At 44.0% G+C, this 22,627-nt stretch overlaps 1 long non-coding RNA gene across 11 annotated transcripts; it reads right to left on the reverse strand.

Annotated features, from left to right (window-relative positions):
- Positions 1-6,508: 6,508 nt before the first annotated feature.
- LOC131412054 (uncharacterized) lies at positions 6,509-20,383 on the reverse strand. Of its 11 annotated transcripts, XR_009221705.1 has the most exons (11): positions 20,048-20,383; positions 17,128-17,438; positions 11,834-11,926; positions 11,480-11,641; positions 10,791-10,887; positions 10,471-10,574; positions 9,461-10,121; positions 7,537-8,727; positions 7,143-7,376; positions 6,875-7,017; positions 6,509-6,677 (listed from the first exon to the last, which is right to left on the reverse strand). It is a non-coding gene; the product is annotated as an uncharacterized LOC131412054 (long non-coding RNA). The 11 variants fall into 11 exon arrangements; XR_009221704.1 differs by having other exon boundaries at positions 6,509-7,017; positions 8,559-8,620; positions 9,487-10,121; XR_009221703.1 differs by having other exon boundaries at positions 6,509-7,017; positions 7,537-8,620; positions 9,487-10,121.
- Positions 20,384-22,627: the final 2,244 nt, after the last annotated feature.

Raw genomic sequence — 22,627 nt, forward strand, 5'->3', positions numbered from 1 at the left:
AGTAGGATGAGTGAGCTAAAGTCTTCTTTCCTGATAGAGAAGCTAAAAGATTCCATTTAAAGACGATAAATCAAGAAATAGAGGTACCAGCATATTACATAAAGTTATGACAGTGAGTGCCAGAAGAATTTGTGACAGAAACTGTCGGCAGTGGTTGCCTCTGGGGTTAGGCCCTGGAGACTTTTAACCTCATTTTTCACTCTTCTATATGTTTGAAATTTATTATTTTACCATAGGCATATGTTTTATGTGGAATCTTTAAAATAAAAGGTGAATTTTCACATTGATAATATTTTAGTCTTCATCAATGTTTTTCAAATGCAGTTAATAGGAACACACTGAATCACATAGCTTCATGGCCTTCACCAGATTTCAAAATCCACTTATCTTTAAAGAACTTCATGTAGCTGGATATTAAAGATGAGAATGAAATCTTAGAAATTTTTCTTTTTTTCTCTTATGAGAAAAAACGACTTGCTGTCTGTATGAGAACTACAACACACACATAAATACACACTTTAGATAAATGAATAAGCATATGGCTCCAAAACTATTACTGTTGCCCCCCAATACATCATGCCGATATTAAGGGAAAACGGGTAATGTTTTATCCTCTTTCTCTGTTTCTGAAGGGTAGGCTCTTTCAGGAGCTTGATGATATATCCATATATGTATATGATATTATATATATATTTCCTTATTGGGGTTGGATGAGAAAGCTGGAGAGCAAGGAGAAGCCCTAAAGAAATCCCAAATGCCTGTGGCTTCTAGGATCTTAGCAAACAGCACCAGAAGCCCCCTTTCCCTGTTTCTTGTGGTGAAACCACTGGAAACTGTTTCTCTCTCAGTATCCCCACTAAAACCCCAGCATCTTTGTGGAGCAGAAATAAAAATGTATTCTCTTGCTGTTACAAACGAGGCTCTTTCTCTTCCTGGTGTCCTACAGCTTCAAGGCCTTCAACATCTCAGCTCTGGAACGTGACTCCTGCCCCAAAGCTGAAGGCATATCCATCGCTCCCCACTCTGGATGTATGACATCAGAAGGCAGCTGTTACCCTGAGCTGGGAGAAAGTCAGGTGTTCAGATCATCTGCCTGAAAAATTTTATAAAAATCTCACTCACACCCTCGATGGTGTGTGTGCATGTGGAGAGAGAACCAAGCCAATGTTAGAATCGTTATTGGGAAATATGGTTTCGTCTTTTAGTTGGGACTGAGAGGGAACATCTGAGTGTCTGTCCTCACAGTTATTGCAAGTCAAAGTGTGGTCCCAACGGTGGTCCCAGAGTTCCAGGTTCTATTGTCTAAAACTCAAATGGACACTAAAAATCTCCATGGGAATACATAACATTTATAGCACACTTACACTGCAACTGCTCTGATGTTCTCCGTGAATATGCATTCCTCAGCATTCACAAGACCCTAGGAAGTAGGTATCATATTAGGGTCCTCCTTTTTCAGATGAGATAACTGAGAAACAGACAGGTAAAGTAACTTACCTGAGGTTACACAGCTAGAAAGAAATATGGAGTTGAGACGTGAACCAGGCAATTGCCCTTCCCCTTAAGCTATGCTTCCTCCAGAAGTAATGCTTTCCTTCCCACGATATGTTAAGCGCAACTGGTTTTGAGAATCATAGTTTGTGCCAGAAGGGATTTTAGAGATGAGGTAGATTGTTATAATAATGCCTACGCCCCTCCCCATGATTCACACCCCCTGGCTCCACACCCCTTTGCAATGTCAATTTGATGCTCCCATCTAGAAAAGGAGTCCATCTCCCCACTTTTGGCATCTGGATTTACCTTATCTGTTGCTTTGACCAAGAGAATGCAGTGGAAGTAGTGTGCCTTCTGAGCCTAGGCCTTAAGAGGTCTTGCAGCTTCCAGCTTCGTCCTCTCACAGAAGACCCTGTGACCAGCACGGCAAGAAGCAGCCCAGGATGAAAGATCACGTGGAGAGAAAGGCTAGTGTCCAGATGTCCCAGCTGAGCATAGGCCCCGGCCGACGCACTAGCTGAGCGCTGCTTGCGAGTGCTCACGGGCGAGACCAGTGAACAACAGCCAAGTCAACCCACAGCACTGTGAAATTGTCGTTGTAGGCCACTACGCTGTGGGGCGGTTTGTTAGCAGCCATAAATAACCGATAGAGATCACATAGCACAGTCCACTAATTTTACAGCTGAGGAACCAGAGGTGAAGCAATTCACCAGGTCCCTATGGTGGAATTAAGATAAGAGCCCCTGGGACTTGCGGGCTGACCCCGGGTCTTGCTGCAGACAGAACAATGCCTGGTCTTAGGGAGCCATAGATATTGTGGGGTTTGCACCCACCATGCCCTGGAAGGATGAGCAGCCAGCTGGGGGCCCGGAGCCATAGGTGGAGGAGAGTTCCAGCTTCAGGCTGCAGCGGTCAGACCCTCCCCTTCCCTGAGTTGTACCAGCAAACCTCACAACTAGTGTGCGGGGATGGGCGGTGAGAGGTGAAAGGGAAAGGGTCTACCTGCAGACGCTGGAGGGTTCCCCACCTGGTCCATGGAGCCTGAGCTTAGAGATTGGCAGATGGGAGAAACATGAGAAAGCATCAAAGGGATCCCCTCCCAGTGACCTGAGCCTCAACTGAGAGGCTGCAGGATTGGGGTTACACTCCACATTCTTCCCCTTGTTGGGCACGAGGTGGCCTCAGACGCCCCACACTTGCCACAGCCGCTGCCCTGGGCTCAGCCAGCAAAGCCAGGCAGGCCTGAGCCGGAGGAGGGGTGGTCAGCAGAGGAAGAGGGAAACAAGGAGAGAAGGAGCAGCAGCCCAGGGCGGGTTCTCACTCTGCCTCAGTGGCTCTCTCTACCTCTGCAGACCAAGAAGGGGGAAGATGAGGGGTCATCTGGGGGTCTCGGAGCGGGTCAGCCCCTCCTCTCCGGCCCGGGCCTGGCCATGCCACCCCTGGGCCCCTCTCCCTGCAGCCATGGCAGGAGACTTCTCCCCAGTTCTGGCCACGTCCAGCCCCTCCTCTCTCCAACCTGCCCCACAATGGCACAGAGGGAACTCTCCAAAACTCAAATCTGGTCTCCCTTTTCCTGCAAAAATGTGACAGGCCCCCGTGGCCTCCACTGGCTATTCGCACACCACCGTTGAGATTTTTTTTCCCATAGCCATGGACACCTGTACTATCGCTTAGTGCTTTTCTTGAAAATGACTCACTTTCTGACTTAAATAAATGTATCTTCATTCTAAGCAGTAATATCCATGACATTGTGGGTTTGATGTGCTGTTTATAGTTTTTCCCAATACGTATTAAAATAATTACATAACTGAAAAATTTGAATGTTCCTTGTGTACCCCCTCAAATCATCCCACTGACTGTGTTTCCCTCTGAAGCCATACTGAGAGTGTGCCAGAATACTTGGGTAGCAAGAAACAGGAACTGAATCTGACCACCAGGAATAAAAGGGGATTGTACGAGAAAGCTGTTGGGGGTGGGGGCAGTCTCACAGGAGAGAGAGGAAGGCAGGAGCCCCACCCCCACAAAGGACAGGGCCAGTGGGTCTGGTCAGGGGTTGGGGGTGCCCAAGAGACTGGGCTCCAGCCGCACCAGGAACAACCACTAGAGCGAATGACAGCCAAGCATCTTTGTCTCCGAGTCACTTCATGATTCATATTCCAGGGAGGGAATTCCCATCGGCCTGCTTGGGTCCCTTGGCCACGCCTTAGCTCCTGGCTCAGGTGCAATTATAGGATGGATGCTGCACCATCAAAAAACCACCGTCCACTCTTATTTCCTTCTTAACTGAAAACCACCTCTGCAACAATATTCATGGGTAGAGCATTTCACCAACTTTACATTAAGGGTGAGAATAATTTGGTGTCTTTGGGGCAGATTTGGTTCTTTGGGGGATTTTTATGTTGTATATCTGTTTGATGTTGGAGCTTTTTAGGAGGAAAGCTGGGCAATAGAGGACATTAATAGCACTATAATAGCCTAGCTTTTAATAATAAATCTGATTTAAATAGATTAAAAGCACTTTAATCATCACAATCTACTGATTACCTGGACCCAAAAGAAATTCCTTCTGGCTCACATTCTAAGACCAGCTCAGTTGGGCTCCTCCCAGTTCGACTCGAAAGTTCAGAGCCAAATATTGGTCCACTGATAGTAACTATGTGTGGTTTTTAGCCTCATTCCATTTTTATATATCCATACTTGTTTTTGTTTTTTCCATCACTCCTTCCTAAACTCCACCTACTTTCTTTTATGTGATATTGTTTGCTTTTTGTGTCCTTGAAAGGTACCTTAAATATGATACATAACAAGTTGGGAGATGATGATGAAGATGAAGATGCACTCACATATCCACACTCAACAGGACATTGAAATGGGCCTCTTTCAGTCTCCACATGGCCAAGAACAAGTCAATAGGTGTTAAGAACTCCCACATTTCACAGGTTGGTACCAGACCACCCATAACAAGACCTGCAAAGGAGGGGCTCATAGATTGCAATCCTTAGCCCAAGACTACCTTGAGGTGCTGAAAGGTTGAAGCTGAGAGATTATGGAGAAAGCTATTAGCGAGATAAGAAAACTTTCCTCTCCGTGCTTCTGTGGGGAGAAGTGGGAGGGGAGAGGCTTGTAGGGGATTGGGGACAAGAGGCGAGAATAGTGGTTTCTTACGAGTCCTCAGGACTCCTCCTCTTTCAACACACCACTCCACAAACTCACAGTCTTCACACACAGTGGAGATCATAGGATCAACTCTTCACACAGTGCTGGTCCCAGGGTCCCTGCATGCAAGTCTACATGATTTCCACGAGAAAACCTATCACGGAACTAAATGAAAGCTCTTACTTGTGATTGGACCACAGAATTGTCCTGAATCTAGCAACACGCCATTCCATCCAGATGCTGAGACTCCCCCTAGAGGCCTTCGGACTCCGTTTTCTTGATCTGGGAGCTCTCCACGTTTTCCTTCGTTTTGCATTTGGCCAGCACTGGTCTTTTGAGGCTAAGGACTGGACAGCTCCTTCCCTTTTCTCATAAGATTTACTGACAGAAGCCACTGCCCTGGGCGGTTAGGTGTATGCAGAGTCTGACTAGGGAAGGGGGGAAGAGAAAATGGAACAGCAGAATGGCTGTGGGCCCAGGCAACAGAGAAATCCCAAGACATAAACTTCAGGAAAGCCTGTGAAATCTCTTGACCAGATTATCAAAGCAGCAATCAAGTGGTGAGGTTCTCTCTGACTTCTCTGTGGGCTGGGAGGTCAAACAGCCCTCCTTCGTGAAATGCAGTAGCTAACGCAGTGCTCTCACGGGGAGCGGCCACTTCACCTAATTGGTAAACGATCCAAGACTGAGTCTTTCTACGTCTCCTTAATGACAGGTTGTACTAATGTTCAATACTTGTTAATAGATGTGGTAGGAAGAATGGATTGTGCAGTTTAAAGCAAGTGGTATGAAATTCTAGCAGATCAATGCACTCTGGGTTAAGTGTTTTATTATAATTACAAAAAAACTAAGAGATTCAAATAATCGGCTCAAAATAAACTGTTCCTTAGTTTTCGGAGGTTATGGATTTATAGAACATTATCTTTTCTGAAAATCAAAAGCACAGCAAACGAGATTCTTTTTTTCTTCAATTGTTTATTTTCCATTCACCTCTGGGACTGTGTCTGATAGCTAGAAGAGTGAGAGATCAAGGCATCCCATGGCTCCTTATTAATTCTACATACCAAACATTTCCAAATAACCCTATATAATACGTTGCCAACAATAAATATATTAGCCTGAGAAATAAATATATTTAATTTTAAATTTATGGTTTGAGGATAAGCTGGCTTTCAGCTTCTTGAACATTTTATTGTTTTCCAGAAATTCCTAAAGGTAGATGTTGAAGAACTACTTTTCAAAAAGATCTTTTTTAAATGAGTTCAATAAAGAAATGGGCAAAAGATATGACTGGACACTTCATCAGCAACCAAATCCCTTTCCAATATTTGGAAACTTCCCCAACATGAGAGTCCATCCCACTAGAGAAGCTGAAAGGGGGCCGACGCTCACATCCCCAGGTTCTGCATCGAGGGCGCGGGCCTGGGACCTTAGCTTGGCTGACCAGCCACGCAGAGGCAGGAAGAGGCGAGGATCCCGTCTGACAGCGGCAGCAGTGGCGGCTGCGCGTCTGTGCCGTTAGCGCTTCTGTTCCCACCCATTCTCTGAGCCTGGCTCCCCTGCCTTCCTAGTCATTCCAGGAGCTGCCGGGTGACTCCTCAGTCAGCACGAGGCAATTTGTGCGGCGTGCAACTGAGAAGCCTGAGTCAGAATACCGACTCCTTCAGTATTGAACCAGGAGTTTCGGGACACTGTGCTCGGACAAAATGCCGGGCCTCAAATGTCCCTCAGCTTCCCACCGAAAATGTGGAGCCGCTAACACTAGCCTCTATTTCACTGAATTCTTGAAAAGAATAACTTACAAAAATAGAAAAGTCCTTTGGAATTAAGTGACATGGATGAAACACGTATGGGTACATGTTTTTGAACCAGCGTATTTTACTAAAAGGAACACAAGTCTCAAAGCCAGAGGAGAAGACAAGACTGTGCAGAAACGCTGTTCCAAATCTGTGTTCCATTCTTTCAGGCAGGAAGTGGAAACCCAGCCTGCACAGCAGCTGACTGGACCTCATAATTTATGGAGCCACCTAGGAGAAGAGAAGAGTTTTTTCACAGGCTTAACAATGCCATCTAAAGCTTTGAAAAGCATTCCACTTAGCTGTAATTCCACCTGTGTGTCACAGCATCCATGTGCTTCCCTGCCCTGCATCATTTTTAAGCTACTGAGGTAAAAACAGGACCTTGGTCTTTAAGAATTCATCTGTTGGAGCTCTTGTCTTCTCACCAGCTGTAACCTCCAATCATAGCATCCGAGGTAGAGGCTAGGGATATGGTTATCTTGTCACGAAGAAAGAGCCAGAAGGAGAAAATGCAGCAAACACGAGGAAACCTTGTACGTCAGAGGCCCGTTCTTAGAAGAAAACGTCACTTACAGGAGGAAAATAAAAAAGGAAGTTGAATGCAGTGCATCTGGAGAATATTCCTTCATTAAGACTTGCTTTCAGATCCTATTTCGAGGGACCCACAACCTTTAGAAAATATCACACACTTACGTTTGCAAATGCATGCAACAGCATCACGTCCCCTTTCACTGCAAACGTGTTGGAGAAGATGAACAAGAGACGGGAAGGACCGGAGCCCCGGGCACTCCGGGGCATTAGACCAGAACAAGCTGCTTGGACCGAGTTAACATTTTCCTGCCAGTGTCAATGACTTGGAAAGTCGATTCTATTCCGCCGAGCCTTTTTCATCAGTCATGATATCCTGAGCCCATCTTCTTTTCACACCTGCAGCTTAAAGAAAAATCTGTGAATCAGTCTGTCACCAGCCGCCCTCGGCATGTCTCTAACAGGGACAGACAGGGCTGCGGCCAGCCTGCCTACGGCAAACACAGAGATTGCTTTTAGGGGCAGGTGCTACCCAAAGGATGTCAAAGTCTGGGCTCACCTAAGGGAGACCTGCAGACCTCCTGCTGTCTCCACGGAACCAGACACCCCTTACAGGGCCCGGAGGGCAGGAGCGGTCAACTGTTCTCCAGCTCTGAAGGCTGAGTTTGTTCATCCTTCCACACTCCCAGAGGGAATGCCCGACATACACATGAGCTCACAAAGTACTTGTAGAATTAAAAGGGCAGAAGATGGGCAGCAGGGAGGGTTCAGCTCTGACCTCTCCCTGCAGCACAGAAGGGACCAGTGGGATGTGGCCCCCAGGTGAGCCTCAGGCCTGTGCAGGGGCGTAGGGATATTGGGCATGCCAGGTCTGCCCTCAGCGAGCCATGCCCCCCACCCAGGGCACAATGAAAGGCCTCCGCTCAATCAGAGATGGGCACTTCCTTTACATGGTTTCAAAATGTGTGCAGTCCCCTGAGCTTCAGCCACTGCAAGTTCAAATGGCCTCGGCTCTCCCTAGCCCAGGGGAAGAGGGTGGGGGCTGTGCAGACCTGGACGCAACCACGGTGCCCAACACGTCCCTGTAATTTCCATTCTATATGGAGCATCTGCAACCCATTCTACCAGCCGCAACACAGAGAACTGATTCTTCGGGGAGTTTCAACAATTTTGTTAGCATTTTTCAATATTATTCCTAGGTGAGACACAACTTTATTACCATCTCTAGCTGCCCTTTCCAATTCTAATATTCTCATATTCTCTGCATCCCAAGAGGCCCTTTTCCTGACAAAGATATTTACCTTAGATATGTATAACTTCCAGGAGTGTAAAATATGATCATAAAGCTATTAGCTAACACGGTGGCTTTTAGCTTCTCTAAAGCAGAACTCACAGCATTAATAAGTCTTTTAGGATATTCATCTTTGCGTAGCCTCCTTTATCCCCCTATGTGAGAAGGACTTATCATAGACTATATCTTGGATCCACCAGAGGACCACAGAAATGAGGTCTGCATGGCATTTTATTAGTCCAATAGATTATGTTCAAGATGGAGAGGGAGAAAAACAAGTTAATACCCACAGGAGACTTGTAATGGTCCAAAGCTTTTCCTTCTGGCTGAAACAGGAGGAGGAAGCCCCAGCCTGAGCAAGAGAGAAGTCAGGCTCCTGGATCTCGTCTCACAGGGCTCATGTCTGCCCTTGAGAGACCACAAGGTTTACGCTCTTCTGGAAACCAACTCTGAGGTCTCCTGTGGATGCAGAGTTGGTTTAGACAGTGGTTTTCATACTTGAGTGCCTATCAGAATCCCCTGGAGGGCTGGTTGAAACACAGATGGCTGGGCCCCACCAGAGTTTCTGGTTCTGTGGGTCTGGGGTGGGGCCTGAGAATCTGTGTTTCTAACCAGTTCCCAGGGCTGCTGCTGGTCTGAGGACGACATACTGGAGTTCTAAGACGGGTCACGTTATAGAACACTCTCAGGGAGCCAGTGAACACAGGCTCTGATGGACACCCCAATCCAGCTGTTCTTCAGGCTCCTCGCCCTCACTGTGAGCCCCGTTCCCCAGAGTCCAACCTTCCCCGGACAGGCCCCCGTGCTGTCCACACAGCAACTCCCCCATCACAAGGGCAAGTGCTCGCTGGCTCCGCCCCCATTTTCTCCCTTGCCAGAACCAGCTACATAATTTGTGGGGCCCAATGCAAAATGAAAATGCGGGGCCCCTTGTGCAAAAAATATGAAAAATTTCAATACAGAGACAACCAAGCATTAAACCAAGCATGCACCTTTCTTCCCAGAGCCTGGTCTCTGGGCCCACAGTTCAAATCAGGGAGTTCTGATGCTTCCCCTCCCCATCCTCCCATCTCCCTCACGTCTTCATACAAGAGTCCATTCTCCCTCTGCACCACATCCCACCTCCTTGACTCCACAACTTCTGCCCTTCAAAAGCTGCTATTGATATATTTTTGGAGGGAAATTTAAATACCCGTCAAAACTATAAAATGCTCCTACTCTCTTCCACAGCAGTTCCACTCCAAGGGGGTTTTCCTGTCCTCCAGTTATGGATTCCTTGACGTGCTCTCCCGGTGCTCAAAGGATGTTCACTGACGCCAGTGTTTGTAATATGAAAAAAAAATGGAAACAACTTCAATGTCTTTCAACAGTAGTTAAAGAATGAGGCAGATTTATAGGTAATGACAGGAAGTATCTTCAAGATATAGTAAGCATAAAAAGCAAGTTGAAAATGTGTGTGTGTTAGCGCATAAATAGAAAAAAATTCAGGAAATCTAAACAACAAATTGTTAGCCATTACCACTGAGAATTTTGACTTTACAGTTTATACACTCTACATTTTAAAATTTTTTAATTTCTTTTATTATTTCTGAGTACATTCAGAACTAAAAAATACTTAAGACCCCCACCAAAACTGTTTTTATCCAGAAACCTTGACCTCCAGCCAGGGCTGCTCCCTCACAGCCCCTTGTCCCCCCAGGGCTGTCCCTTCACACTGTCATGTGTCCCATCCCTGTGGACTCCGCCCCTGTCACCATGACGCCTCTCAGGTCGCTGATGGAAGCGAGACTTCAGCTGAACCTGCTGCATCCAAATATGCTCAGGTCTCCCCAGAAATGGGCTCCTGTGGAAACCTAATACAAATATTGAAAGGAGAAGTGTTTATGAAATGTCTTGTAGACCTAGTGCCTTACTTAGTCAGCACTGAGGTAACGGATGTCTCCTTACTTTCACGTTGGGACTCTGGATATGGAACAGCACATCCAGCTGACACCTCAGTCACAGGTGTCTCAGGTGTACCCCACGTTGAATTTTTATCTTGACTGAAAGCCTCCACCTCCCCACCTCCTGAGGCTGTAAACCACTCCCCTCTCTCCCTCTCAATCCTCAACAAGTCAGTTAGTTGAGGTATTAGGGTAAGCGATGCCAGCTAACAGCAAACTCCCACATTTCAGGGGCTTAACACAGAGGTTTATTTTTCACCCATCTAGGTCCCACGTGGATGCTCTTCAGTGGCAGACAGCTTTCTGCCTGGTCATCCAGGCTCCCAGGCGCCTCTGTCTTCTGACTCTGCCCACCTGTGTGTCCTTAGTACAAGGAAAGAGAGAGAACATGAACTATAAGGAGGATTTTATAGGTCAGGCCAGGAAAGGAAGAGTAAAAATCCCATTCCTCTGGGCACATTCCAGTGGCCAGAATTTGGCTTCATAATCCCACCTAACTGTATGGGAGACAGGATGAGTGGTGTGGAAGATAGAATGATGGCCCCCAAAGATGTCCCCACAACCTGTGTTATGTGTTACCTGCCAAAAACGACTTTGCAGATGCGACTAAGTTGAGGATCTTGAGATGAAGAGATTGTCCTGGATTATGCGGGTGGGCCAACGTAATCACAGTGTCCTAATAGGAGAAAGGCAAGAGGATCAAAGTCACAAAAAGGAGACATGAAAACGGAAGCAGAGGTTGGGTACCATGCTTGAAGGTGGAGGAAGGAGCCCAAGCCAAGAAATGCAGGTGGCCTCTAGAAGCTGAAAGGGCAAGGAAACAGATTCCCCCCTCTGACCTCCAGAACTGTGAGAACAAATTTGTGTTGTTTTAAGCGACTAAGTTTGTGGCAATTCATTACAGCAGCAATAGGACCGACACAGGTGGTCCAGCCACATGCCAAGGAGGAAAAGGCAACAGAATGTGGTAAATAATAGCAGCCTTTTCCTCAGCAATAAATCCATGCCACTCTCTGCTGCTGCCCTCTCAGTTCAGGCTCCCGTGGCCTTCCCCCGGCCCATGGCTTTGGCTGCCCTCCCACTGATTTTCACCTCATGCCAATGTCTTTCCCACTCAGCTGCCAGAGTGGTTCCCCTAAATTACAGGTCAGATTGCATCACTCCCTTGCTCAAAATCCCCTGTCATTCCTGCAGAAGGAAATCCAGAGTTCTCAGTTGGCATTCCAAGTCCTCTGCAACGTGGCTTCTATCTGCCTTTCCATCCTTACCCATCATGAGGTCCTCCCTCCCGTGAGGGAGAAATGCTGGGGTGTTCAGTGCCCAGGAGTAGACATCAGGAGATGTGGGTGAAAGAGGCCTGATTAGGTGTTGGCAGTTGGCCTGGGGCTCATCCCCTTCCTCACCCTCAGCTTCCCCTCAGGTACCAACTCCTGTCAAGAGAGAGAAACCCAAGGAAGAGCCTTCCATATGTGAGGAGGGTGTTGAGAAAAGACGCCTCACATACCAATAAAAACAACCCAAAGGAGTTTGTGCTAAGTCTAAATAATGAAAAAGGGCAAGCCCCAAACAAATTTTCACTGACTCCCTTGGTTATCTGAATACATTGAAGCCAAATTCCTCACCATGCCAGGCTGGACAGTCATCCCTGCCATCAAGCCACTTCCCTGAAGTCCTGGGCGGGAAAACTGATCCACAGTACTCCAGTGATGAAATGCCTGGGATGTCCAACAAGGAGAGAAAGGAGCTGTTAAAGATTCCCATGCTTGCAGCTGAACTGTTTGTGAGCACAATGAAGACAAAGCTCAGGTAAGACTGAGGGGAGGCACGGTCACATCCACTGTCACTCCACTGGCCTTTCTCAGCCCGATGCCATATCCCCACCCCCGTTAGTCCTAGGTAATGTCTCAAACTCTGAGTTGTGCCTTATGCCCTGTGCCCTTTTCTCTAATCCCTGGGGTTTCTTTTTTTGTGTGTGTGTTAGGAAGATCAGCCCTGAGCTAACATCCATGCTAATCCTCCTCTTTTTGCTGAGGAAGACCAGCTCTGAGCTAACATCTATTGCCAATCCTCCTCCTTTTTTTCCCCTAAAGCCCCAGTAGATAGGTGTATGTCATAGTTGCACATCCTTCTAGTTGCTGTATGTGGGACACGGCCTCAGCATGGCCAGAGAAGAAGCGCATCGGTGCACGCCCGGGATCCGAACCCGGGCCGCCAGTAGCGGAGCACGGGCACTTAACCACTAAGCCACGGGGCCGGCCCTCCTTGGAGTTTCTAAATGAGAACAGACTGTAAGTCAGTTAATCATGTAATATCAGAGACTTGTAGAATTTTAAAATACACGTTAGAGTAATTTTGAAACAAAATTTGGAAAGGGGGGAGGGTAGAGAGAAACCACCTGTAAGTCTACTAACCTACTGCTATCATTTTGATATATTCCATTTTAAACATTTCATATGCATATTTTAACATAATGTCATAAATACAATTTTGCCTCTGGCTGCATAGTTCTCCCAGGCATCATTTCATGGCCTCATAATATTCCTTCCAGTAAATTCTCTGCAATCTACCAAACTGCTCCTCTATTTTTGGATGTTCGAGCTATGTCTAATTTTTTTGCAGTTTGCAAATAAAGCTGTGATGCGTGCTTCTTTTTCCATATTTTTTTAATTATTTCCTTAGACCAGATTTCTAAAAGTGGGATTTGGGGTCAACGTGTATGAAAATATTTAGAGCTTGATACATTTGGTCAAACTGCATTTTAAAAAGTTGTACCATGGGGCTGGCCTGGTGGCATAGTGGTTAAGTTCAAGCACTCCACTTTGGCAGCTCAAGGTTCTCAGGATTGGATCCCAGGCGCGGACCTATGCACCACTTATCAAGCCATGCTGTGGCAGTGTCCCACATATAAAGTAGAGGAAGATGGGCACGGATGTTAGCCAAGGGCCAATCTTCCTCAGCAAAAAGAGGACGCTGGCGGCAGATGTTAGCTTAGGGCTAATCTTCCTCATTAAAAAAAAAAAAAAAAGGTGTACCAATTTAAAGTGCAGTGAGCAGAGGAAAAGTATATCAGTGATTGAAACATATTTTTATTTCATATAAATACTTAAAATCATTTCAAATATATTTTTTCTACTTTAATTGGCAAGAAGCAAAAAACCCCAGCATTTTGGAGTTGGAAGGAACCTCGGATCTAACCCAGTGGTTCCCAAACTTGGCTGCACGTCAGAATTACCTGAGGAGTCTTTTAATAACGTGAATTCCGCTAAAGCTTGAGAAATGGCTGTTTTAGGTCTGGAGTAAGAAATGTGCAAAATGAGCCTGGAGAATCTGTCATTTCAGAAAACAAGGAAGCTATGAAAGACAAATGTCGTGTGTCAAAAGGACTCAGGAGCCAACTTAAAGAAGCTCGCACTGGCCAGAGAGGAACTCTACGGATGAGAACTGCGATAGGTTGAAGCACATCAAGTACGTTAAAATCCATGAGGTTACGAGGACACCAAAAATAATAATAAAACTTCAGTGGTCACTTTGGAGGATGGTAGTGATAGCCCATCATCAAAACGATTTTGAAAACTGGAAAATAAAGGGAAAGAATCAAGCATGTAGGCTGCTTTTCCTGTCTGAACTGTGCTGTGGAATAAGCAATTATTAGATGAGGGGAAGTTTCTCTGTAATACCCCAGCTAGTAAGTGAAAAAGGAATGATAAATGTAGGACATCACCACTTGCGACCATAATGGATTAATGGACACAGGCAACGACCATCACTGGCTGCTAACGTCACGGAAAGAGACACAATCAGACATTACGTGCCCCTGGTGGAAGGCCACACGACCTCTTACACAGTACTGTTGCCAGAATTTCTGAACTAAACCTTTAGATCAAATTATTGCTTCACAGAAAATAAATGTGATGGAAGGCAGGGGTGTAGTCAGCAAAATCCAGACTATGGGAAAGTCTTCAAAACAACCCAGTTTCAGGGCCGGCCCCCTGACTTAGCGGTTAAGTGTGCGCTCCGCTACTGGCGGCCCGGGTTCGGATCCCGGGCTCGCACCAACGCACCGCTTGTCTGGCCACGCTGAGGCCTCGTCCCACATACAGCAACTAGAAGGATGTGCAGTCTCCACATACAACTATCTACTGGGGCTTTGGGGAGTCAAAAAAAAAGGAGGAGGATTGGCAATAGATGTTAGCTCAGGGCCGGTCTTCCTCAGCAAAAAGAGGAGGATTGGCATGGATGTTAGCTCAGGGCTGATCTTCCTCACAAAAAAAAAAACAAAACAGTTTCTTCAACAAAAGATTCAAAGGGAAAAAAATTAAATTGGGGGACACCAATGGATCAAAAGTTACTTATGAGATATACTAACCAATCAGAATGCATGATCCTTATTCGGATTTCAATTCAAACCAACTGCAAAAAAATACATTTTTTATAAGACAATTGTGGATTTGTGAACACCAACAGGATTTTTTATATTAACGGAGTACCGTTAATTATTTTATGGTGTATAATGGTGTTGTGGGCATTTTTAAAGTCTGTATCTTATAGAGAAATACACTAAAATATGCACAATAAAAATAACACGTCTAGGATTTATACAGATTAAAGTGGCCATGAAGGGATAATCGTTGAAGCTAGTTGATGTATTCAAGGGGGTTCATTATGCTATTCTCTCTACTTTTGTATATGTTTGAATTTTCCATAATTAAAAGTAAATACATATATATCAGGTCCTAGGGCCCATCCCAGCCCTGCTGAACCAGGATCTCAGAGGTAGGTAGGGACCTGGAATCTGAGTTCTGGGAGCTCCCACGTGATTCTGACGTAGCTGGTCTGTGGACTGGTGTCTGGGATTTGACTCACAGGAAACTGATTTGACTCACAGGAAACTGAGGCACAAGGACAGTACATTTCTTGCCCAAGCTCACACAGCTAGTTCATGGAAGAACCCAAGTTGCCTGACTCTGGCACAGGGTCCTTTTCAAGAGAAGAGGCAGCCTCTCGAATTCAAATGCCCTAACTCCTGAATGTATTCCCCTCTTAGGCAACATGATGCTTTCACTCAGTTTAAATGCATGTGTCCAGAAGGTGCCCTGGGAGTTGTCTAGGATCTTTCATCACTCTGAAATCATAGTCCCATGGGGCTACCTGATCTATGAGGACCTCAGTGTCTACTATGGAAAAGGAGGGGGACTTTTGAGCCACACTTGCACACAGGAACTCAAACTTAAGACCTCTGATGTTATTTCCAAATGAGATTATACATGATCACAAACCTTCCCCAGCTGTCTTCCAGGATTCACAGTCCAACAGCAGCAAAATCCCCTCTATCTTCAACCTCTTTTCTGAATGTTCCTATTACCTTCTGTTTGAAGGCAGCAGAAACATTCAGAAAGGAGGTTGAGGACAGAGGGGATTTTGCTGCTGTTGGACTGTGAATCCTGGACAGAACAGAGGATATTCAGCCTGAGAGGTATTAGGATGTTAGAGGCGAAGGGTGGCATGGGAGTCTGGGGCATCTCGTGATAACTGACGTAACCTGGGATAAAGGATTGGGCAAATGCAGTCTCGGTGGATTAAAGAAAAGTAACAGTAGGAGCAGTTGCGAGAAGACGTGAACAGGGAAAGGAGAGGAGGGAGGGTTGGGTGTCTGTAGTTTTCTCCTGACCACTATTTATAAGTGAGGGCCTCTTCTTGACCTTTGGTGATGGGGGTAGAGGCTTAAAGGAGGTTCACTCCTAATCTGACCCCTGTTGTTAAAGGGGCTAAACCCACACCAAAAGCACCGGCTCCTCCCCGGCTCAGAAGCTGGGGGTCTCATCACTCGTGCTGACAAGGGTAGCAAGCTTAGGGCAAGTACGGCTCACTCTGCCACCTCGCTATGACATTTGACATTCAATATTGCTACTCTTTAGATTAACCAAACACAAGATAAGATTTGGAGGATAAGAACCTTAAGGTCCAATTTTTTATTAACTCAGTGCAGGAGGATCTTGCAGCATTCCATCGCAAGAGTCACTTGGGAGAAGGAGGTTTCCCCTACCATATACCAGGGTAGAGCATAAAAATGGAAACCTGTGTAGGTGGTCCTTTGTCTGGAAAAGAGGACACAGCATTCCTTGGATTGATTTTTTAATGTACCAGAAATGTCCCCCAATTCTCATCCTGCGACACACAACCATACTCATACACTTAGACACATGAAAAACATACCTGGCAAAATTACACTTAAAAAATTGAAAACAGCTCAAGTCACCCAAAGACTTACATTTATTATATAATTTCTCTCTTCTAAAAATAGTGATTTTAAAAAAACTGAGTTACAATAGATTCGTAGTGGGAGTCTCTGACCTTTTGCCTCAGCTGTCAGAGGAAATCAGTGTGGATCTAGGGACATGGCTGCCACTCAGTGTGGCTGAGGCAAGTGGGATTGCCTTAGACCCACACGCTTCTTCAGATGACTAGACGAGCTACCCTGCTCCTCTAGATAGCCTGCCAAAATCACCCTCTTTTTTTAATTCCAGAAATCTCTCCAGCTGGGAGCAATTAATTTCATCCAATTTGAATTACTTTTAAAACAGTATGTCACAAATTCCCAGTGCTGGCAGAGGTGTGGTGAAATCCCATCCCCCAACATTACAGCAAGTCTAAAATAGTACATTTTTAGAAAGTTGGAACATGCCTCACATGTGCTTTAAAATGTTCATATTCTTTGACCCAGTAATTCCATATCTGGGAATAATCCAAAAAAATTTTTTTTCAATGAAAACAAAAATGTTATGCATAGTGATGTTCATCACAGCACTATTTAGAATAGAAAAAAGTGTAAGCAACCCAAGTTTCTAACAAGGTCTTGGCAAACTACAGTAAATGAATGATTGCAGCCATTAAAGTTATAATTTCTGTAAGTTCATACCCTATGAAGCCAGGTCCATGAGGTGCCCCCTTCCTGGATTCCAAACCTCCAGCACAAGGACAAAGAGGCTGTGATGCTTCCTGGTGGGGCCTGGCCAGACTGCCACAGCGCTGAGTCCGGCTCCCTCAGCCTGCTGCTCTCTCAAGCCCTGCTGATTCCCACATCTGGCTTTCCAGCTGCACTGCCAATTCTCTGAGTCTCCATAGGCTTCCACTGAATTCCTTTTTGATTAATTTAGGTAGAGATGGTCTCTGTTGTTTGTGCCAGAAGACTCTGACACATCTAACCAGCCCATTAATCAGACCATGACTCTGAAAAATAAAGTTGCCCAATCAGAGTTTGAAAGTGTTTTCCAAAGCATGTTCAGTGACACTTTAGCCCTCCAAGATCAGATAAGTTTGAGAAATAGGACATTATCTCCTACCTGGGGATACGTGGTACATATTGAAGGTTCTGAGTAGTACTGCTGTAAAGAAGCCTTAAATTTAGCCCAGTGTCTCCCAACTCACTTGACCGCACAGCTCCTTTTTCCAAGTAACACCCTTTAACGCCCTGCAGTGCAGGGTGTTAGGGGCAGCATGGGGTGGCAGAGGACTGAAGACATGAAAGAATGTTCATGTAGTCGACACAATTTCCATTCCCAGAGCAACAGGGGTGCTATGTCCTGATTGTTTGAGAGAAGTCAAGTGAAAGTAATCTTACAGTGAACACTGACCTTCTGTTGCGGAGGAAGGAATCACAAGATTCAAGAAAATGATGAGAGGAGGGGTTGAATTACTTATTAGGGAGCTGCTATGTGCCTGGGACAATGCTAGATGCTTTACGTATATGATCCCATTTAATCTTCACAGCCAAGAACCTCCCAGCTGGTTTCCCTGCTTCTCCTCTTGCCCCTCTCCCATTCTCTCTGCACAGTGGCCAGTGATCTTAGGAAACTACATCAGGTAGTTTGCTGAAAACGGTCAACTTCTGCCTAACCTCATCTCCTGCCACACCTTCCTTTCCTCACTGCACTCAGCCACACTGACTGCTTTCCATTCCTCCACAGACCAACACTGTTCCCCTCTAAACATCCATACCGGCAGCTCCCCTGGCCTGGAGCACTCAGGGCCCTATCTTCACACGGCCAGCTCCACCTTATTTCTCAGGGCTCGGCTCAAACGTTACGATCCTTTTGAGGCCCTTTGACTACTCTATCTAAAAAAGGTACCTCTCACCCACTTTCTGTCTCACGACTGTTTTTCAGTACATTTTACTATCTGAAATGATCTTGTTTTTGTGTCTGGCTCCTCCCACTAGTGTGCAAATTCCATGACCAAAGACCTTTCTGTCCTATTCATCACCATTTACTCCAGCACCTACAACAGCATCTAGTGCGTAGTAAATGCTCTATTTGCTGATGAGCCCTGTAAAGTGGATGGCACGCTCATGCTGCAGATGAGAACATGGGCTCAAAGTGCTTCGAGTAAACATCTTGACAAGGCCACAAAGCTGGGAAGTGATTGGAACCCACGTTTTTCAATGGTGGAAGGCTGAAGGGAGTCTTTGGGTCTTTGGAGTCTAAATATTATGTTGTATGTTTGGCCAAGTCCTGCTGAGCCACAAAATACAAAAAGCTAGGTTTTCAAGGAGGCACTCAGCTTCTGTGAACTTTCTGCCTATCAAGCCCTGTAGGAGCCAATCTAGATTTATTTAAATGATCAAGGTCAGAAATTCTTTAGAAATCACATTCCACCCAAAACATCCAAAGAGCTCTAAGGTCTTCAGGTTTGATAACTAGCCTCATTCAAACATGAGATTATGGAAGTGATTACATCTAATATTTCATGCCCTTGCCCCAGTCTTTCTTCCTGCATTGGACAGTGTTTTGGTCAAAGGTAAGGATCTGTACAAATTAATCAGAAAGAAGTATCATTTTAGCCAAGATCAGATATTTTATCATATTTACTTTGCTGTCTGCAACACATTCTGCAAGAGAGAACTAAAAGCTTCAGAGAAAGTGGGGAGGAAAAAAAAGCACTACAAGGTAACCAGAAGCAGTAAGGAGGGCAGGGCAAGTCCTTTATTTTCTCCAAAAGTACATTATATTCTCCTTCATTTTCATCAAAAGGGTCTGTCTCAAAGGAGGTAAACCATCTTCCAGGCAGACATAAGGAGTTTTACAAGGTCCTCAAGGGCCTTTGGATCCCCAATGGGTGCATGCAAGGATACATCAAGATAAGTGACCACAGGCCCAAGTCTAGGATAAAGAGGGTAGGTATTAGTATACTCAGGCACTAAAAATAGCTGGAAGGGTTTTTCCTATAATGCAAGTTATATAAGGCCGTATGAGGCACAAGGAGAGCCATGAGGTGGTGATCTGTGTAGCTGAGTGCTTTGAATTCCACTGTGATAAGCTATGGCACTGGAACAGAGTCATCTGAACTCTTTACTGGGTAGGACAATATCAGTTTAGGCGCCATGACTGTTAACCATGAAGAATATCCTAAGATAAGCTGTTGTGGAAATGCTCTCAACAGATCTACATGGTTGAATTCTGCAACTTATCAAGAATGGTATTATAAGCTCTGAAATAAACAGTAGGCAAGAATCTTAGCAAGAAACTTTTCTCTCATTCTTCATACATTGTTAGTCACGGTTTTACTGTATAACAGGCAAAATAAAGAATACACTAGGCTTCATTACAAAATATATACAAATAAAGAATATTCTGAGAGGTTTTGACAAGTTCCATGTCAGTCAGGAGAACAAACAACTAAAAAGATCATTCCCTGCTTAAAGACTTTAACATATATCTGCTATTTAAGTAAAATTAAGCATGCTTTTATGGCAATCAATTCAGAATTAAACCAGTATTTTGAGATGTTGATGCCTCTTGAGAAGTACTTGATGAATAACATTTCTGCTTTGTGGCACTTACACACACACAGTTTTTGGCAGAGTTGGACATGCTGCAGATTTTTCTGGGAAGGACACAGTCTTAAGATATCTCAGGAGAAGCTGAGGATAAACGACCTATGAAAAACATAAGGTACACATAATATGTGATCTTGAAATTTAGAGCTGAAATTCACTTTAGCTAAATGTTACTGTGATTGGACAACATAAAGATAAAAAAATCTACTTAGAACACCTCTTGGTTTTTGATACATCACTACCCTCTGTGAGGAAGATTTATATTAGGCCCAGGCAATTTACTTTTCCAGAAGTAAGTGAAGAGTTTGACAGATCCTTTATTGAAATGTTAGCACGGCCAAAACCCACCGGAAACGCATTTTCTATTTAGCTGCTAAGGTAGCCAATGTACAGTGAGGTGCTTATTCTTTTCAATTTCAATGTTTCATCTATACAGAGGACCAAATAGTGTTTTTAATCAAAGTTTGGCTCTTCCAGATTCATGTTTGTGTGGTTGTGAGAATTCCAAGAGCTTTACAAATGTCCTGAGGACATTACTAAAAAGCCATTATTTCTGAGTAGAATTTAAAATGTAATTTCCTTTTCAAATTCTATACAGTTTCAGCTCTCCATTCTCAAAGTAGTTTTAGGATACATTTCTTATTTCTGCATAATCTGAAAATACAAACTGTAACTTGCAAATACGCACAAAATACAAGAGTTCAATTACACTCACACTACTAACCCTCTTTTTAGTCTTCTCTCAGGATACTGTTTTCTGTCAACTCTTTTTGTGAAAATTACACATTGCTGCTCAGCTCTGGTCATTTGTATGCATTTTTTTGTTTCTTTGAACTTGGGCAAAGAATCCAGTGCCTCATATTTCTTACTATTCTCCCGGCTCTTTCCACACATGCCCTACTTAAGCTGTTAACATTTAGATTTCCCTTTATCGGCTTCCTTTTGGGAACTTTGGTTAATGGAATTCTACAATAATAAATGACAACTAATAAAAAGTTATTTTTAAAAATCTACTCAATAAAAATGTTTTTCTCAAAGGAGATTAAGAATTAAATGTCATCTATTAAGACTGGGACAGCAGATTGCAGATTATGAAGTGATACTCAGTGTGCAATAAACCAACATATCCTCAAAGCATAAGCTTATAAAATCTGTTAACTAAATACAAATCAAGTACAAGATATCTTTTAAAAGTACCAGTGCTATGGAACTGTAGTGTTACCCTTTGTTTTAGCTAAAAAATCTTCCCATCATTAGTTTTCAGTACTGAACATTTATATTAATTACCACCATATGACAATTATGTGCCAGCGATTTACATGTGATTTCATCCTTACAATAAACACACAAGGTTATTGCCCTATTTCATAGGTGAGAAAATAAGATTCCGAAAGATCAAACAGCCAGTAGGGAGGAAGAGCTGGTACTCAAGTCCAAATACGACTCCACAGCCCAGGCTCATCTTCCTCCACCACTACGTGATTTAGTTTACCAAATGCCAAAATTTTAGTTTCCCTTTCATCAGGCAATAAATAAAACTAAAAGAGCATTTGAGTGTGATCATTAATATTAATACACTACAATTTCAAAATCACATAGCTTACTTTGAAAATATATTTTGTACACCACGCTAGGAAGTGTTGACGTGAAATTACATCATACACAACCATTAAAGAGAACCCAGCACAAAAACTGATAAAAATGGTAAAGAAAGTGGTGTGAAGCAGTTGGCATATATACTGGTATTACATTGCTTTCTTTTTAAGTTTTTGCTCAAAATAGAAAATGCTAATGTGCCATTTGGGGAAAATCCTTTTCAAATTCCATAAGGAAATACAGAAACTTTAAAAAAGCAAGCTTCAAAACAGAACCCATGTACATGAAGGCACATGGATGAACCTTAAGGACACTATGCCAAGTGAAATACGCCAGTCACAAAAAAGACAAGTACTGTATGATTTCACTTATTTGAGGTATCTGGAGTAGTCAAACTCACAGAAAGTAAACTTGTGGTTGCCAGGGATGGGGGGAGAGGGAGAAATGGGGAGTTGTTTAATAGGCATAGAGCTTCAATTTTGTAAAATGAAAAGTTCAGGAGACTGGTTGCACATGAATATGCTTAACACTGCTGAACTGTACGTACACCTAAAAATGGTTAATATGGTAAATTTTGTTATGAGTACTTTTACCACAATTAAAAATAAAAATTTTTAAAAAGGAACCAACGAATTATTTTTTAATGTGATAATGATACTATGATTATGTTTTAAAAACAAAACATTTAGAGATACATCTATAACATGGTATTTGTAGGCTGATGGCCATTGGGGATGTTCATTCTACTATTCTACTTTTGTATATGTTTGAAATTTTCCTCAATGAGATAAAAGAGAACAAAATAACTCCTTAAAAAAAGGGAAACCAATAAGGAAACGACATTTCCTAATCAAGAGAATCATCTATCATGAAAATATTCTTATTATAGTTTAAACATGTAAAAAGTAGTAACATTTTAGCTACAACTGATAATGTGATCCATCACTTATTTCACTTAGAAAGCTGCCGAAACCTAGATACGGTGTAC

Source organism: Diceros bicornis, chromosome 2, assembly GCF_020826845.1.
Source record: "Diceros bicornis minor isolate mBicDic1 chromosome 2, mDicBic1.mat.cur, whole genome shotgun sequence".
Classification (NCBI taxonomy): domain Eukaryota; kingdom Metazoa; phylum Chordata; class Mammalia; order Perissodactyla; family Rhinocerotidae; genus Diceros; species Diceros bicornis.